This window comes from Mesocricetus auratus, unplaced genomic scaffold (assembly GCF_017639785.1).
Source record: "Mesocricetus auratus isolate SY011 unplaced genomic scaffold, BCM_Maur_2.0 Super-Scaffold_100013, whole genome shotgun sequence".
Taxonomy (NCBI): domain Eukaryota; kingdom Metazoa; phylum Chordata; class Mammalia; order Rodentia; family Cricetidae; genus Mesocricetus; species Mesocricetus auratus.
The window spans coordinates 81596477-81611679 of NW_024429196.1; the positions used below are offsets into that span (position 1 = coordinate 81596477).

Genomic DNA, 15203 nt, shown 5'->3' on the forward strand with positions numbered 1-15203 from the left:
CACCATTACCTTAGATTGAGTTAGCCAGGAAGGACGGATGAAGAGAATCCAGCCAAAGCCAAATGAGGCTTTTCGTATCCAGGGGCAGAATGAATGATGACCTCACAATACAATGTCATCTAAGGACTCAGTCTGGACAGCTACTTCTCCACAAGTTGTCCTTTCATGTCCCCACTGCCTAGTCCCCCTCTCTACACTGTTCACAGCGATTGTACTGTTGAGCTGTGATGTTTGATACGAGTGGCGTTACTGTATTCACTGTGCTAATGGGCAGTGCAGAACACAACAAGGCATTGGTTCTTGCTCACGTTTGGCTTTGAAGCCACACAATTTTTAAGGTTTTTGGTTTTTGGTTTTGAGGGAAGTAGGGTGGGGCATGAGATGTTAAAATGTGTGTGTGTGTGCATGTGTGTGTGTGTGTGTGTGTGTTAAGAAAAGAGAGTCAAGAATTACTTCCAGTCTATAGCCACATGCTCAGCATGTGGATACTTTATAGAGATTCACATCTTTCCAGTCCTCACAGAAGCCTTTTAGGAGAGGTGCTCTATGCATGCACACACAGGTGAGGTGCTCTGTGATTGCACACACGGGTGAGGTGCTCTGTGCATGCACACACGGGTGAGGTGCTCTGTGACTGCACACACGGGTGAGGTGCTCTGTGCCTGCACACATGGGTGAGGTGCTCTGTGCCTGCACACGCGGGTGAGGTGCTCTGTGACTGCACACACGAGAGGTCCTCCGCTGCTTATACATGAGTTCAAAGATGAAAACAGTTCCCTCAAAGTACCAGAATTGAAACTTTGGGTGGGGTTGGGATTTGGTTCCAGCTATAGTCATAGAAGCAGGACTGGAGTTACACAGTCCAGTCAACCAGGTTTGCAGATCCCATGCTTCAGTAGAACGCAGCTCTGCCTAGGCAGGAGGCACCGTGGTCCTTGATCCCGAGTGGTAACTGTGTGCTCTCTGTGGATAGTGAATGTTTAAGTTGAGCAAGAGTTGGGAAAAGAAGTAGAACATTGGTAGTTATGTGGTTTCTAAGGAGCATCTAGAAAATCTAAACTGTCACTACCATTTTGGTTTAGAAATCCTCTGCCTCTGGCCTGCAGGGATCACTGCCCTAAGCTGAGACTCATCTATGTGTCAGTCCTCATCGGGTCCCTGCCTGGAATTGGATCCTTCAGTAGTGAAGTCACACTGTTTTCAGTGTGTGGTGGTTCATGGTGCCTCACAGTCATCTCTCAGCCTCCTGCTCCAGCTGCAGTCCTGTTTACTGCAGAGGTCTGTGGACTGGAGTGCATTTTAACACCTCACTCCAGCACCGTTTGATCCTGTGTCCATGACCTTACTGCTCAGCGCCATTACAGTCTTCTCATAGGACTTGAATTCATCTGGTTGTCTTCAGAGGCAGGCAGTGATCTGTTTATCTGCAAATCTTGGCTACTTCCAGTCTCTCTGTTTTAAATGTGTCCTTTATTCATCATCCACCCAGGAACCTCTTCGGCCTGATGACGTAATTCTCAGACTTCTTTGTCATTGAATGCAGCCCATGCATACCCTCCTTAGTGGTGGCTGATTGTAATCTTCTCAGCCACAATAAATCTGACGCATACCTCAAGCCAATGGCATGCTGGCTGGCTATTTTGATCCCTTTTCCTATACCTCAGAGATCACTTGATTTAAGGAAACAATCCTAGCCTGCTGTTTTCACTGATGCCCATTAGCCCAGCACACGTAAACCACTGTGGCCCCTCACCCTGCTCATCCCAGACTCGAGAGTGGTGTCTTTTCTGATAATTTTCTGATACTGACTGAAGTTCAGCCAGTTTTCCTCTGTCTTGTATCTCATAGAGTTAAAAGAAATGACAGGTTTAACGTTTTTCTTTTTTCTTTTTCCTACTAGTATTATATAGTCAGATGTCTACAAGAAGTAAAGTGTTCTACAGATGATAAAGATGGGACTTAGAATTTCACAGCATTTTTTTCCTCTGAGTCTCATTGGGGTGGCACTTATCTGAATATATTGAATAAGTGCCCCTCCAAGTGGAGTGCATTTAAAATGGATCAGAGGCAGGACAAACAGTACAGTCTCTGGTGGAGATGTGCTCAAAGGCACCAGCCTGTCTTCAGTATTGCATTTTTTGGTTTGGAGGCTTTAACAGTCATCATGTAATGGCCTCATTTTGTGGAAGTAGAGGCTTCCACAACAACAGGTTGGACTTCACTGGTGAGTCTAGATCGTTCATGGCAAAAACATTCTTAGAATCAGGACTCGTGTTTATTTACTCAATGCCTGTGAAAGCGTGGAACTTAGTTTCCACACAGTATTGGGGCACTGACTGACAAGGCAGTAGAAATACATCATTATATAATGTTCATTCAGCTCTTCTTAGTCAGGCACCTCCGTGTTCCTGAGTAAAAGTGATGAACTATCCACACCTCACTTCAACCCCTGTTACCCTCAAAGGGGGCTGTGATGTAGCCATGTGAGGTGCGTGGTCTGGTTCAGTTTGTCCTGATGCATTTTCCAAGAGTTACAGGCAACAGACTCTGTCCTGGGATAGCTGCCTCCCCAACTACAGAGACAGGCATGAAAGACTAGCAAGCAGTACTCAACCACTAACCACGTGGCTCTGGTCATGGGTACCTTAGAATCTTAGAGGAAATCAGATACTCAGTGGTACTGGGTAGAGCTCAGTGGTCTAGGGCTTGCCCAGACCACTGCAACTTGGAGGAAATTAGAAGTTGGGAGGCCTCTGGAAAGTGTTCTCACTTGCAACATGGTTAAAGTAGAGGCAGGAGGTTTGTGAAAAGGAATCCAGAGCCAGGAGAGGAGGGGGAAGGGGAGGAAATCCACCCGGGAGCCATGAGTCACAACACAAATGAATAAATGAAGCAGGATAGCCACAGTACAGATGATCCAAAGAAAAGGCAATAAGGAAGGGTGGGGGAAGGATACAGGGTGGAAAAAATGAAAATGAATCACCTAATTACTGGGTGGGAATGCTGCTGATGGATTCCAGGAGCACAGTTTCTGGTCCAATTATGTGTCAAAAATGCTTTGGCCAAGGGAAACTCAGAGAGAAACCTCCCTGTTGGAATACTTGAATGCATTCTCTAAACCTCATCCATTTTTATTATTCTTATTTTTAAAAGAACACAAAAACAACATTTTATACCTCTTGACTAAGAATATAATTTTAAAGTCCTGTTGCAGAATTCTTAGGACTTGGCCTCCCACGTTGGTGGTGCAGTCTGTACGCATCCCCCTGGGAGCACCTTGGAGCTGGAGGGCAGCTCCACCAGGCACAGTTGCAGGAACACTTAGGAAACCTGAGGAGTTCTTGGGGACTTTGCCTAAAATACAGGGAGAGGAGCAGTTATTCCCCACTCTCCCTTCATGGTCTACGTGAAGAGTTAGAGTTAGCTTCCTTTCACCTGTAACAAAGGAAAAGATAATGCCTAATGCCCTTTTATGCAAAATCATAGAAAAATTAATTTATTCCACATTTCTTTGGGGTGTGATGGGTTTTGAGTAGAATGTTGTATCATGAGCAGGATCTTGTCAAGGTACAGCCACCATGGTTGAGTAGGAGCTTCACTCTCAGTGGAGGAGGACAGACTGCGGTAGTAACTCAGTACATCCCTTCCTGTCTACACCTTGGATATAGAATATGGCTTCTCTTTACAAATGGACAAAGTGAGATCCAAAGCATATGGGGAAGAACTATGTTTTACTTTAAATGAAGATAAAAAGATGGATTTCCTTGAACACTGAATAGAAATAAAGAAAAGGCCAGCTGTGGTGGTACCCGCCTTTAGTCCCAGCACCTGGAAGGCAGAGGCAGAAGCAGGGGGATCCCTTGAGTTCTTAGCCAGCCCTGTCTACACAGAGAGTTCCAAGACAGCCAGGCTACATAGTAAGACTCTATTTCAAAATAGTGAGATTGTACAATGTTTAGAAGTGCTATACATCACTAGAACGTGTAGCTGGCATCAACTTGAATGTTTTCAGAAGTATTGCTCATCATACATGGTCATCGTCTTTCAAGAAAATTGATGCCTTAACACTTTACAGGAATGTCCAACTTGGAAGTGGGTAGAAAAAAATAGTAACAAACAGTAACCAAAGGAATTGCTTTTTTTTAAAATGCCACAGGAAAATTGTGTTATTTTAATCAGATAACACTGGACACAGATGCGGGATCTTTTCAACAGAGAATTTGGAAGCACTTTCCCATGCTGACACAGTCTGCCTCGGTTTGGTTGCAGGAAACCCACTGTGTCTTGAAACTTGTGTAGTCACCAGAAGAAATACAGCCTGGTTCCAACCTACTAGGGTATCTTGGTGATGAAGACAAAAGCCATGGAGGAGCTCTTTAAATTCCCCGTAACACATGGTCTGACCAGCTATGACCAAAAAGCTAGAGGCAGAAGTAAATCAGCATGTTTTTTTTTTGAAGAGTCTAGAAAGGCATTCAGAAGATTTTTGAGTCATAAATTCTCCTAAAATTCAGAAAGTAGACTCACTTTGCTGAATTGACATTTTAATCAGTGTTTTCCTATTTTTCTAACAGAACAACTGTGTTTTTTATACTGTTCCTGCCAAATATGAATTTATGCCTTTCACCTGTGGGGAAGGGAGTCTAAGGATAGATTCTTGGCCAAGAATTCCTCTGTAAATATTTCCCAGGCCTGGGAGGAGGATAGGTAGGCTGCAATAATTGTCAAGGCTAAGATTCTGTTTGACAATCTAAAGGATCAGCAGCCTTTGTTTTCTTGCTGATTCCCATGCTGGGTAAAGGCGGTGTTCTCTATAGCCACTACTAGTGAAGAGCACTGTGCTGGCGTGTTTCAGCGCAGGCCTCCTGTTTTTCTACCCATGTGTTCTTTGTGACTGTTTTACGTCTACTTCAAGAATGGTATGAGTTTTTTGTCTGCAAATGTGAAATAATGGTATTACAAGGAAAAGGCCATTGCTTCTGCCTCATAGACTGCCTTACACCCCCTACTCCCGCCCCCACTTCCTCATCTTCTTACGGCGTCTTTATCCCTGTGACACAAGTTGGGCTGGTAGTTGGAGACATCAATTAAAATGAGCTGAGAGTGAGCTGGAGATAAGAGACACGAGGCCCAATGACGATCTCATGATGAAGACAAGTGAGGTACCGTAAAGAAAGACACAGGGGTTGTGGGGGACCACTCAGACACTCTGTGTAAGTGCCCAGCCGCTCGTGACCTCTGATCAAGAGCTAGAATAGAGAGCATGTTGTAAGTCCATGCCACAATTACATGTTGCTGATTGGGAATTGCAAATGTGGTCACATCTTTCTTTTGGGCTTTGGAAAGTTTGTTTGTTTGTTTGTTTTCTGAATGGGAGCCTTACAGAATCAGAAAATGAAAAACCAATGTGGTTGTGTATTTAAAGAGTTTCCTTTGTTAAAAGGCTGTACCTGTAAACTGGGAGTCATGCCAGCTCCAAACAGATTGTGTGTTCAGTTAACAAGTGACCGACCCAGCATTGTGGAACTCAGCTTCCTGTCTTAACACTGTGGCCAAAGGAAGTATTAAAAGGGCCTGGATGCTCACTGGCGATTGAAACTGCAAAGCACTGTGGGAACAATGAACCTGTTGGGCAGTGGGCATTGGAATTACCGGTGCTTTGTAAAATACAGGACCAGGAGCAGTATATTACTTTGCTAGATACATTTTCTTTTCTAAGCCACAGCCTGGCTCCCTCAAGTGTGTGTGACGGAGCCCTGCAGGATAGGCCCAGATCCCTTTGTTTGTTGGCTTCTGGCACACCGTGGTATGACATGGGCTGTGTGAGCACAGGGTTCTGTGGGTATCCTTGGAGCAGGCAGAGCATGTAAGAGATGAGACCTGCTGGGAGATGCCGAGGCCCTCAGGAGTGTGTTACGAAGCACTTTTTATGAGACCCTCGGTAGCTCTTGTGACTTCTGGGGTACTTGTAGAGGACTGTCAGCAGAAGCAAGTGTGTGCCCCTGCCTTCTCCTCACTCCTGACATGACCCTTACATCCCCACCACAGCCTTCAGAGTCCTCAGGAACATCTGTGCCTTTTGCAATCAGCCCCCCAAACTGTGAGCTAAATCCGGCTCCTTTATTACTCGTCTCTAGCCTGTCTTGGGAAGCCACTGCAGCAACAAAGGATGGTTCATACATAAGCATAAGCATATTATTACCCTGTGTTGGGCAAGCCATTGTAGAAAGAAAGGTAGTTAACACATAAGCCTAAGCCTTTACTAATTTTCTAACTTTTTTTTTCTGAGACTGGGTCTGATTCAATAACCAAGGGTTTCCTGTAGCTTATTATGTAGCCCAGGCTGGCCTTTAGCCTCTGGAGTGCTGGAACAACAGATGTATGTTACCATTCTGAATACTTTACTAATTTTATTGGCATAGATTATTTTGTTCATCTGGGTTACAAAGTAAGATTAAAGAAAGCCAGAGTTAGAAATTGGATTCTTTATTATCTTCTGTTCAGATTTTCTGCACTAAGCATCCAACCTTTTGAATCAAGAAATGTGGAAGAAGATAATATCATGCAAAATAATTTTAGACAAGTTTTAGACTGATTGGGTAGAGTTTATATAGCTTTCTGTTACTCAGTGTTGCGGAATTGTGGAACAGAGACATATTAATATAAGGGAAGGACAACATTTTAAACCAAACCTATAAACCTAAAAAGCCCAATAGTCACAAGTATTCTTAAAGTGACCACAGGTGCCTGAAAATAGATCCTGTGTGGGTTTGTTTACATATTCCAGTAATATAATAGGAACATGTAATGTAAATCACAATGCAGTCTGTGGTGTGGTCATGTGAAGCTCTTCACAATGCTGCTGCCTTATGGCTTATGCTTACGAGTCCTTATTTTACATCATGTAGGTCAAGGTCACACACACCGTAATCCCAGAGCACAAATGCTGACGATAGAAGTGCTGGCCTCGTGTGAGCTTGGGCAGCTCGTTTCACCTTTGCCAGCCTGTTGCCTCTAAGATGAAGCTCGGACTGTTGGCTTGTCCTATTGGTTGGTCAAAGAAAGTTATGTAAACCCCTAAGCATGGAGTCAAGAGACCCCATGCTAGAATAAGAGAGTGGGGCGGGCAAGCACCACGTTAGTTTGGTCATGGCTAATTTCCAGGTGTTTCCACAGGAGGTGGAGTGACTCCAAGTAGATCAGGTAGTTCATTGTGGGCAGAGTGCCAGCAAGGAAGGCAAACGCCTTTAAAACTCAGTGCATAAAGAATAGCCGCGGTTGAGGGCCTTTAAGCCAATGTGACCGTAGGAATCCATTGTGAACATGGGGGTTTCCCTCCTTAGGAACTGAGCAGGGGATTTTATCGGTAAAGGATTTGTTGCAATGAAAGTTTTCCAAATACAAGGCCATTGCTCGCTCTGCTGGTTGACCATGTGTCTGCTCAGAGGCTTTATCCTCTTCAACATTGCATCTGAAAGAGGCTGGTGAAGGATCAGAATGAAACCTGGTAGGGAACCTGTCACATTTGAGTGCTGTATCAACCAGTTAGAATTTTATTCTCTGCCAGGTGGTGCTGGTACACACCTTTAATCCCAGCACTTGGGAGGCAGAGGCAGACAGATCTCAGTGCGTTTGAGGTCAGCCTGGTCTGCAAAGCGAGTTCCAGTACAGCCAGTGATACACAGAGAAACCCTGTCTCAAATAACCAAAAAGGGGGGAAAAAGGGAAGGGGAGATATTCTCCTTAAGAGTAAACTTGAGATGTCTTCATCATAGTCTCTTATGGTGTTATCCCCCCAGGGAAAAAGAGAGATGAAACTGGAAAGGTATCACAAGTATCCTTTGGAGGTGTGCAGGTCTATGCAGGTATACACTGCTTGGTGCCCCTGAATGGTTATGGAACTGCAGGAAGCTGGAAGGAAATCTTCTGGGAGGTGTGATACACCCAGCACCTCAGTGTGAACATTTTGCACAATTGCATCACAAAGTAGAAACCAGGAAATTGACATTGGCCCAATGTACTCGATTCTCATTCGCTAGCTGTGTGTGCCTCCCTTTATCCCTGCTCTCTGGGGTATATGTGCCCAGGTATAAATGCACATGGGTTGTTAGACATCTAGCTGTTGTCATAACGCATAACTCTCACCCTTATTAAGACTCTTAACTGTTCATCACAACAAGGCTGACCCTGTAGGTTCTGTATGTTGCCCAGATGTTAGGTATGGATGGAATGATATGCTCTGTTTGAAAGTTGGTTTTTTTCATTAAGCATCATTCCCTTGAGGTTAATCAAGGATATTTTCTTTTCTTTCTCTTTTTTTAATTTTAATTTTATGTGCATTGGTGTTTTGCCCACATGTATGTCTATATGAGAGTGTCAAGTCTCCTGGAACTGGAGTTATAGACAGCAGTGAGCTGCCAGGTGGTGCTGAGAATTGAACCCCGGTCCTCTGGGAGAACAGTCAGTGCTCTTAACTGCTAAGCTATCTCTCCAGTCCCTTTCTTTCTTTGCAAATGAACTTTATTATTTAAAAAAAAACTTTAAAGTGAATGAATCATTACATATCCAAATTAACCAGGTTTAGTCTATAAAGCTAATTGTTTTTCTAATTCTGTAATGGACGTTTGGGCTTTGGTGGTAGATAAGTACCTAAAATGTTTTTGATACTGAAAGTATAAAATTTTTTGTTTAGGGTTAAGATAGCCTTTATTGATTACAATAATAAGTGAAGAGAGGGAACATCAGCTGTGATTCCTGGGACAGTGTCTACAGATACATTCACTGTCCCAGATAGAACAGGGAACACATCAGCTGCAGTCCCTGGGACATCATCTGCAGGTGCATTTACTATCCCCAAGTAATGAAGAGAAGGAATGTATAAGCTATGGCTCCCAGGACACCATGTACAGCAGCATTCATGGGTAATGAAGACAAGGCTATATCAGTTGTGGTTCCTGGGACAGCATCTACACGCTCATTCACTACCTCCAGATGAGCTTCTAGTTTCTTCAAGTGAGTCATGATGTGAGATGTTTTCCTAAAGCTACCAGCTATTGCTATGAATTTGCCTGTAATGCAGCTTTGGTTGCATCCAGAAAATTTGATGTCTTCATCCAGCTTTATGTTTCAAGTATAATTAAGATTGTAGCATTTCTATAGGTTGCTAGCCCTTGTATTTTTGTTCTTTGTTTTTGGTGCATTTGCTTTTAGGACAGCTGTACCTTCTTGTCAGAGAATTGTCTTTGCTTTTTATACCTTTTTTTTTTTTTTTTGCCTTGGTCAGCTCTTCTGATGTTAATGTAGCCATTCCTTTTTAATTAGTGTTTGTAGATGTGTGTTGTACCATACCTTTACTCTGAGCCTACCTTTGTTGTATTGTTTGAGGTGACTTGTTACAGATTCTTTCTGTAGTTCAGATGTTCTTTTTCTTTTTCTAATTGGTATATTTAGAACATTTTCATTTAGTATAATTATTATTTGTTTATGTTTGTTTCTCTAACATTCTGGATTTTCCTTGCTATTTTGATTATTTATAAATTTCTAGAATATTGTGACTTGTAGTTTCTAGTAGTATCTCAAGGTGCTACCATTCATAGGTATCTTCTTACAACTTACTTTGAGTAAAGTTTTGCCTCATCCACTGTAGTACAGAACTCTTGCGTTTAGATCAGAGAAATGAAGGACAGCCTGTCCTGTTGACTTCTGTAGCTGACCCTCCCCCTCTGTTCCTTTTCCCTTGATACCCCCAGCCTTTTCTGTCATTTTTTTCTTTCAAGAATTTGTGTGGCTGTTCTATAGGAGTATCTGCCCACCACATTCCTTCATTTCCCTTCCCCTTCACTCCTGGAAGGTCGTCTCACTGCATCTGAAGACAGGCTGGTGTCTGATGGCTTCTCAGGACCCCTGTGAACTCACTTCCTGTTGTCCTCCTGGATTCTGGTAGGAAAACTGCCTTTAGAGTAGTCCATTTTTTTCCTCTATTTTTAATAGTTTTTCCCTCAGGCTTTACAGAAGTTTACTCATCATGTATATATCTTGGCATGGACTTATTTGGGCTCATCCTGTTTGGGATTTTCCAACTTTCTTTAAAGAATAGGTATCCACTGAGTGGTTATAAATGATTAAAATTAAGCAGTCTTAGTTGACCCAGTGCTGGTAAGTTGCATGGGTTCAAAGGGGATGAGGCATAGGAACTTCTTCCCAGTGATAGGAATGACCTGTCTCATCACCTGGGCAGTGGTTGCCTTTCAGTAAATGCTGTTGGATCCTGATGGCTCCCTCAGGGGAGGGGGGTGAGACAGCAAGGTGTCAGTGGCACAGACACTGGGAGTCAGGTCAAAGGCAAACAGCAGACGTCTTTATTCAGCAATGGGAAGATCCTTGTATGCCTTCCCAGCACCCAGGTCTTGCAGTGTGTTGACGTTGCATGGTCATCCTTCGCTGGCGAGGCACCATCAGGACCTCCGACAATGCCTAATGCTAGGCCCTCAGGCAGACTCCAAGTTGGCTCATCTCTCAGCCTTGTAGGCTTTATCTTCCTACAGGTAAATTGTGAAGACCCATTAAGCTGCATCCTTGTGGTTTATCCACTATACTATATGGGAAACCTAACTGAGTTTTTAAGGTCTTTAAGCAACTTTACTAGCAGAACCTGAGCTCCGCCTTTACCTGGTAGTGACACCTTGAAGAAGACTATGGAGGTCATCAAGGGCATGGTGGCACCTCTGTTCTTCCTCCTTTTTTCACTTTGGGGTCTGAGGTGAGCAGCTTTGCTCCTGCTTCTGCTGCCCCAACAATGTGAGCCAGAGCCTCCAAAACTGCAACTTTGTCTGTTTGTGGTTTACTCTGTCTGACATGTTTGTGAGGATAAGAGAAAGCTGACTAACACAGTAGAGTGTGATACACGTATCTAAAGGGTAAACATAAACATGAGGGCTCCCAAGCAATTCTAAGGGTCATTCTGCTGCTGGTCCCACCAGTGCCCAAGTCATCCAGGAAATGTCTGGGAGAGTTCCCTTTGACTGACTGACTGACTCAACACAGAAATGTGATGGAAAGTCGGTCTGTGGTGGAGGACTGTGCTGTGGGCAGATTAATGGGTGGTGGTGTGTAGGACAGACTGCTTCCTGTGGAAGCTGGGGTTACAAAGCCTTTAGAGTAGTTCTGAGAAGGGTGAAGTGAGCCCCAAGTAGGGTGATAGGAGCCAGTCTCAGATGGCGAGTAGGTAGGTACTTGGCAGACAGGATGGCTCTGGGGAGACTAGCAGGGCCTGAGTAAAAGCAGCTGCTTACACGGAGCCAAGGTCTGAGCCTGGGTCAAGCCACACCACAAAGTGTGGTGCCCAACACAACTGAGTGCTTCTCTAAAAAATGGGCCCAGAGGGAACAGCCATGAGAGACAAATTAGTGGCTCCTCACATTCTCTAAGTAAATAAGGAAGGCAGAATACGAGTTAAGAGGAGCCTGTGTGTGTGTGTAAGAGAGAGGCAGAGACAGAGACAGAGAGAGACAGAGAGGCAGAGACAGAGAGAGAGACAGAGACAGAGAAGAGGGGAGGGATGTGGGAAGGGAGGGAGAGAGAGGGAGGAGAGAGAGATCGAATATGAGAAAATTGCTGCATTATTAAGCTTCAAATGGACTTTAATGTACCCGTATAAAAAGTTGAGGCCCAGAGATTTGAACTGACAAAGCCAAGGTGACCACACTAAACTGCAACCAGTCTTCAAAGTGGTGCTACATCTAATTCTTGTCACAGGGTTAGAGCAGGTATTGAATGAACACTTCAGACACCTTAGAGGACAGAAAAGAAAGCAAAGTTGTAACATGAAAAATAAAAGACCCAGAGACTGATATTGGGGTTCAAGCTTCAAGCTGAAGTCAAAGAAACAAAGCAGACAAGCCAGTAGATCTTGCCTCTACCCAGCTGAAATGATAATCCTGTCTCCATGAATCCTCAGAGCTAAAATCTCAGTTCCTGTCTCTTCCTCCTTTTATTCCTTTCTCCACCCAGTGAGGTCATTCCTGTCTCTACCTCCAGTGCTGGAATTAAAGGCATGTGATCCCAGGCGCTGAGATCACCTTTGTGTGAGCTATTTCTTTTAGGACTGGATCAATTTTGTGTAGTCAGTGTGGCCTTGAACTAACAGAAATCCGTCTACCTCTTAATCCTGAGTCCTGGGATTAAAGATGTGTAGCACCAACCACTGCCTGGATAGCTATATGGCTGCTGGGATTAAACGTGTGTATCACCACTGCCTGACCTCTATAGCTTGTGGCTGGCTTTGCTTTCTGAATCCTCAGGCAAGCTTTAATAAATCATAAATAATATATCACCACACAAAGTCTCAGTTTATTGGGGACATTCTCATTTAAACCACCATAGTTCTTAACAGCTGCTATCAAATCATGTAACTTTTTTATTGGCTCATCATGAAGCAAATGACCTTGTGGTGAGTCAATCTTGTGTCAGCAGTGGAGGGATCTAGAGCCAGTTAGCCTCTAGAACACAAGTCCATTGGAGACAAGCATCTTTCTTTCTTCATTTGTTGTTCATCATCAAGATACTAAACAAGAGTTACTCTCCACACACAGTAAGTATATCAGAGATGCAAACAGGAAGATGATGCCACTCCTGCTTTTAAGAAAAACTGTAACATGTCTAATTTTCTGTTTCAAAAAACTGCTCATGGACTGGGCATGGTGGCTTATGCCTTGATAGTTAAGAGAATGAGGCAGAGAAATTGCCGCAAGTTTGAAGCCAGCTAAGATTAGATAGTGACTTGATGCCTGCCTGTGCTACATAGCAAAACTCTGAGATGAGGGAGGGAGGAGAGAGAGTCTCAGAACATTTGTAGACATTAGTCATATCTGAAAATGTCAATTTATTCCTCAGAAGCAGAAATATATTTCTGGCTACAATGCAATAAAAGTCTAACATTAGAAAATAAAGAAGAAAAAGCTACTACCCCTTCCCTTCTCCCCCCCAAAATCCTCTGTATTAACTTTGGGGTCAAGGAAAAATTTAAACTTAATATATAAAACATCTAGAAAATAACATAAATGAAAAACCCTATGGTTCAAATCTGTGAGGAATTACTAAAACATTTCTTGATGAAAAATTCATGGCCAAGATCACTTCTCAAGAGGCCAGGAAACAGTAAAATCAGCCTAAACAATTCAGAAATAAAGATCAAAGCTGACACAAATTCATTATAAAGCATGAAAAAAGAAAGCAAGAATTGGTAAGTACTTTGGAGAGTTGGTTTTTTGCCAAGGCCAGTGAAACAGATCGCGTTGGCTGGTGTAATTAGAGGGACAAGAAGAGCTAATGCAGAAGATTGGAATGAAAAGTAGCAAATAACAGATGCAAAGGAAACTCAAGGAATCATGAGTACTTTATGAACTTTTCAGAAGATCATTCTGACAGTCTGGCTGAGATAAATGACTTTCTAAGAACACTTGAATGACCAGCATTTCATACCAGAGAGTCTATTACACAAATAAGCACTGCCCACAGGGCATAGAAAGATTACCCAGAACTTTCCCTGCAATTTTATAAGCTAAAGATGCATTTCTCATCTCTTATTCTTGACTCTGAAAGCAACATGACCAACCACCCCAACTTCCTAATGCTGATACCTCCCTGTCATGTCAGATGGCCACCTCGTGTTATAACCCAAAATAAGTCCCTTTCCCTGATAAGTTGCCTTTGTCAGGAGTATTTTCACATAGTAACAGAAAAAGTAAACCACTAAGTACCATATTTATTTTTGAGGTAGGGTCTTTTGTAATCTAGACTGGCCTTGAGCCTACTGTGCAACCAAGTAGCACCTTTGGATGGAAGACGGCTTGCTAACAAATATTACCGCAGCAACCGTTAACAGTTTGAAATTTCTCTATATACAATGTTATGATGCTTTCACCCGAATAAATTCCAGATGAGACATTGACTGTTTATTTTAAAACAGCAAGACCACCATCAAATTTGCAGTAAAAAAACATATTGTTTATTCTTATGATATGAGAATTTTTTACAGATAAAATCCTTATGGCATAAAAAATGACTGGACATGTTTACATAAAAATAAATTTAGCTTCGGGCTGGGTGTTTGTGGCACATGCTTTTCATCTCAGTACTTGGTTTAAAACAGGTGGCTCCTGAGTTTAAGACCAGCCTGAGCTACACAGTGAGATCCTGACTTCAAAAAAAAAAATGAGTCTGGTGTGGTGGAATAAGCCTATAACTCTAACACACGGGAGTCTGAGATGAAAAGATCAGGAATTTAAGGCCATCCTCAGATATATAATGTATTCAAGGCCAGGTTGGGCTTCATGAAGTCCTATCTCAAGGGAGAAAATAAAAGAAGCTGATGCAAGCCTTCAGTTCCAACACTGGGGAGGCAGAAGTGGGGTTCTAGGACAACCTGGTTTATATATGGAGTTCCAGGCCAACCAAAGCTTCATGAAAAGACCGTTTCAAAATAATAATAAACTCCACTAAAAATAGTTCTATATTTGGCTGGGGATGTAGTTCATTTGGCAGAGAGAGCTTTCCTTGATCCCAGCACCACATAAACTGGGCATGATATGATGGTACATACCTATAATCCCACACTGGGGGGGGGGTCAGAAGTTCAAGATGTGATTTGGCTGCATAGCAGCTCTAGGCCAGTTTAGACTACATGAGAGTATCTCAAAATTAAATACTGTAGCATCTACTTCCTTTTTCTGATGCTGTGTTAAATTACTCTTGACAAAAAACAACTTAATAGGGAAAGGGCTTTTGTCTCACAGTTCTAGCTCTCCATCTGCAGTGGCTGGGTTGGTTGCATTGCATCAGGAAGTTAAGGCAGTTAGTTACATTGTATCCACAGCCTGGGAGAAGAGGTAATGAGTGCCATGCTCAAGTTCTCGTTTTTGTTTTTGTTTTTGTTTTTGTTTGGTTTTTCGAGACAGGGTTTCTCTGTAAAGTTCTCGTTTTTTAAACAGTCTAGAATCCTGTCCTAGAGAATGGTGTCACCCAAAGTGGGCAAGTCTTCCCACTAAAGTCAGCCTCGTCGATACAGCTCCCCAAGGCTTGCCCAAAGGTCCATCTCCCAGTTGATTCTTGATCTCAAATTGTTGATGTTGACCATTATAATCTGAGTGGGGAGAAAAAGTAGCATTTATATTTATAAAACATGATATACAAATGGCTTTATTTTA

At 43.0% G+C, this 15203-nt stretch overlaps 1 protein-coding gene across 4 annotated transcripts in view; it reads left to right on the forward strand.

The window, feature by feature from the left end:
• Window positions 1–15203, forward strand: part of Aopep (aminopeptidase O (putative)) — a 286649-nt gene that overhangs the window by 121210 nt on the left and 150236 nt on the right. The gene's annotated exons all lie outside the window — the stretch shown is intronic.